We start from the raw sequence: 5028 nt of genomic DNA, 5'->3' as shown, positions 1-5028 counted from the left end.
GGTTACGCGTGCCAGTATAATACATTGTCATACATGAATGACATTAAAATGAAGAAATAAAATATTGTTAAAAACACTGCGAAATATTGTTAGAGCTCTAATTTCCATAAATTGGTAAGTATATTTTTAAATTATATCAGCACTATTTTCATAGTTTTAAGTATTATGTTACGGAATATGTGCTGTCATTGTAGATCTATGTATCTGTACAAAAGATATATGAAAATTGCGATTGACTGAACATAACATTGTAATGGAAGGAAAATTTCTTGTTTTGCAAATCATTAATAGGCGTCATACGATCGTCATATTTTGAAAATAAAAAATGTTTGGTATCAGACATGGAAATATTACTCTTATTTTGTTATTTAATTGATGTATATGAAAATTTGGTAATATATGTCAAGGTTAGATATTTTATTTTAGTCTAGATTAATAGGATAGCTTGTCAATGTTTATTACTATAGGGATATTCGACTGGAAGTTAAAGACTATCAGCTGAAGAAAACTTAGACCAGTCACGTGTACCGTCACGTTTCTAATGCTAATGGGGGGAGTAATAGTTTTTTGCCTAACATTTCAATGTAATATCAAATATATCCCCAATATAAATAATGATCAAAGATATTTATTTAGTTTAATGCAGAGGGCAAGTTTTCATAAACTTTATATATTACAATATGCACAAGCAAGTTTTACCAATCATTTTTAGACTGATTACAGTGGTGTAACCTATTTTCGCATATAAGGATTCAACATCGAATTTCGTCAAAGTTAAAAAAACGGAAATTTTCTTTTCATGTCTTAGATGTTACCTCAGCTACAAAATGATTGAAATTGGTTTGTTTCGATTTTCTTTATGAATCCCTCACTTTGACCCATATTTCATTAGCAACCAACTCGGCAACGGCAGCAAAATAAGTCACCACTTTTTGTGTACAATGTTTGATCTATAAATAAGTCAAGAAAAACAGGTTGTATGCATACCCAATGGTATAATCAACTTCTCTTAGTATTTATCTTTAATATCAATTCATTATAACTAATGACAATTCCTTCAAAGAACAATGAATTAAAAAAAAATAGTGACTGACAAAATAAGATACATAGCGTGATTTATTGCTAAAAGTTATTGAAAAAACATAAGAATATTGCCCGCTTTGTGTTCCATAGAATTTTTCTGTTGACACGGAATCGTTGGACTACATTCTAGCAGACGACACTTAGAATTCTGATTACAGCCTGGGATTATAAGGAAATTCAGCATTTGGTAATAACTGAAATCCGCCATTTTGTATTTGTCAAAGTACACATTAATACATTTTACTTTGCTTGAAACTACTGATTTCATTCTACTAGTTGACATGGTACAGATAACCCATGTTTATTAAAACAAGCCGAGGTTACGCGAGGTTGCACATGTAAATTATTAATCCTTTCCGGAAATGCACGAAAAATAGGTTAGCACGAAATTAGGTTAATTGACTGTATATATGTTTCCATACCAAAGTGGATGTTTGCTACATCTTTTGCATCTATATGTACATTTAATTTGTTTATTCACAATAAACTGTTAATTTGTGATACATTTTCTTAGTAGAAATATCTTTTGTCAAATATAAAGTGTGACAATATCACTTTGAAATATAAAAATCGCCAATATTTGTCATAGTTCATTGAACCAGGTGTGGTGATCCGTTTTACAAACAGGGGGGGACACATTTTGGGGAGGAAAATAGATATAGCTTTGGTCAGTTTTTAGGATAAGGGAACTGTTTTTTTGAAGATTAAAATGACAAAAGAAAATAAACACTAGAACTGTTCTAATAACAGTACTGATGCAGGGCGGGTTACGACATTCAGGTACATACGAAGATGGTCTATTGCAATTACATTGATGTAAATACTTTTCTGCATCTCTAAATGCAAATATCCAAAAGTGCCTGGAGTTTAAAGTATATTGACTAGGAATAAAAGAATATGTGTCAATTAATAAAGACCAAGTTTGATGAAATCCGGATAAGAAATTGCGCACAACAAAAAATTATGATTTCCATCAAATTTAGAATTGGATTATACACATACCTAGCAAGTTTGATTAAATTCAGATAAGAAATAAGAAAGTTGATAATGCGTATGCGCACAACAAAAATTCAATATTTCCATCAAATTTAGAATTGAATTACACACATACATACCAAGTTAAGTGAAATTCGGATAAGAAATAAGAAAGTTGGTAATGCGCATGTGCACAACAAAATTTCAATATTTCCATCAAATTTAAAATTGGATTATACACATACATTCCAAGTTTGATGAAAATCGGATAAGAAATAGGAAAGTTGGTAAATTAAGTGGAGGAATCCCTTTAATGTGCTTCTGTAAGCTTAATTTACAGTATAACACGGTTCAATCCACCCTAGAGCTTATTTATATACCGCAACTGGACTCAAAACATTTTAAAGGAATGTAAAGGGAAAGGTGTCTTTAAAACAACTTAAACTTTGATTTCTATTGGGGTTGACAGTCAGGTTAATCTAATTAGTCATTTTATCTAATAATAACCCCATGTTAACTGAATGGGGTTTTGAATTTGCATGTAAGGCATGCATGTTATATATCATTGGAAAGCGCAGGATCTCAGCATTTTGAATCCGACAGAATTATTTCTCTACCTCTAATAGGGCACATGTGAGGACGCTTTAAAGGCTGGTAATATAATGCATATTTCATTTTGAACATAACTCAATTTCACCGGAAGTGATACCACCAGAAGTACTAACATCGAAACCAGAAGTGATAAAATTTTTTTGATTGTGTGCTTTTATTCCACTATGCTGGCAGTCTACACCATATGAGTTTCAAGTCAATCCACCAAACTACAACCGAAATAGTATTTTCTGATTAATTACGGCAAAAAAAAGTATTGAATGAATTTTCTTAAATCGAAAATTTTCAACTATCATTTGTCCATTGTTACAAGAAATACGATGCAGAAAATACGATCGAAATCGGTTGATAAACGGTCCATTTTCCGTTTGTTGCAATTTTGCGTAATGTTGCTCAGAAAATTTTCGTTTTACATTTAAGCTGGGATTAGCCACGAGTTACGAAACGCCACGAAGCCCGTTTTCCCGTACCTGTTGCCGTTTCCAATAAAACCGGCCTGCCGTGGACGAAAAAAAAAAAAAAAAAAAAATCAATACGAAAACAAAGCTTCCGAACGCCCTGCAATTAGCCATTCTTTCCTGAATCCGAATAGTGCAATAATCGTTCAACTGGGCAACATGAAATAGCCCTACAATTGTCTCTTGACCTCTCTTGAAGCTACCTCCAATGTGCAATATATCGATACTCAGATAATGCCAGAGATTATTGTCGGCCAATTTCCTTATCGATGTACATCATATATTTTAAAATATACTCCTATTGTCGTGGATGATTTTAACTGCGTAAATTTTTTTCTATTATCTTTCAAGAATGATCATTATCAAAATTTACAACACAACGATATGAAATGACATGAAATGACTCACAGCTTAAGATGAATTGTGTGATTAAATCAATTGTTAAATACTCTATGCTGATGATGAGAGTTGTTTTTGCAAATGTTTGTCTTAGTTGAGTAGTGTGGATTAAGTAAATAACAATTTTTAGCCTACATTGGATATAAAAATATTTTTGTTTTTTTATTGAATATTAATATATATTCTAGAAATTTCATTATACCAGCTAGTTGCATTATTTAGTTTTTAAATAATTTTCATGCAAAATAGTTTATATTTTTATAGATAGAAAGCTACCTATTTGGTCACGTTCAAAATTTTTGTCCTTTAGAAATTTTGCTTAGTTGAATGTTAATGAATATAATTCTTTTGATTGAATAAGGCTAGGGTTATCTTTATCATAGCAATTTGGTATACAGTTCCAAAAATGAAATACAGATATGAACTTTATTGGTCCTTTTACACATGTTCATGCTGAATAAAGAATAGCTTCGAACCTCATTAACAGTTTGACCAGACTTTAAATGATTAAACTTGTTAATATGAAAATACTATAATTATCAGTTTGTAGTGCAAGGATCAATTATTTATGTACCTAAAAGGCTATAACCCAAGGTTCAGTAGTAAAGTTTATCACAGCAACAAATAACCTTTTGTCAAAATATCACTATTTGTCTATTAACATATGGTACACAATTATTATACCATATTATCATAAAAATCTGAAGCCTCTTTCATGTATTATTAAAATTTGATTAGGTCAAGAACAATACCTCACAAGAAATAATTCATTAAATTCAGCAGCTAAACTGCTTTTTCCAAATTATAAAGATTTAAGTTCAAATTTTAACCGCTTATTGCAATGACTTGTTTCGTCAAAATTTGATCAAAACTATAGCACTATATTGTTCACAAGCATATTTTGGAGCACAGTCAAATTTAAAGCGGTAATAGCAATAAATGTTATGTGGGTAGAGCTGGACATTAACTGCCAAATTGAGATTGCTTATCAACATGCAGGCTTCTTGCGATTATTAATTGAATAAGCCTTAAATGTGTACATACTGCCTTATTAAGTTGATTAAGACATTGTTTTCTAGACAATGTAAGACATCAAACAGGAAATGAAACAGTTGTTAAGGTTAACTCAGTTGAAATCAATATTGTAAACAAGTAAACAAGAAATGTAAATAATGGCAATGCTCTATCAAATATCTCTATCTAGATTTTCTGTTTTCTCATACCCAGATTCTTGGTTTACTCAAATCATTGACAAATCTTTTCAATATTTATTTTTGATCACATGATATTAATGTTCAAGGTTAAGAGTTACTAAGTTTAGTACAGTCTGCTGCTTAAATCTTAATGTTTAATTCTAGTCAATTATAAGGAATTTGTCTGAAATTTTATTATTGAAAGAATAACCATGTCTGAGAATGTGAAAAGTTAAATAACCCACAATGTAAGAAAATATTTCTTGAAAATGTGTGAAATTTGAAAGTTCTTAAACAAATTGAAAATT

This window comes from Lottia gigantea (assembly GCF_000327385.1).
Source record: "Lottia gigantea unplaced genomic scaffold LOTGIsca_33, whole genome shotgun sequence".
NCBI classification, from domain to species: domain Eukaryota; kingdom Metazoa; phylum Mollusca; class Gastropoda; family Lottiidae; genus Lottia; species Lottia gigantea.
The sequence above is the reverse complement of the archived record's forward strand: the minus strand, read 5'-3'. Positions refer to the sequence as shown.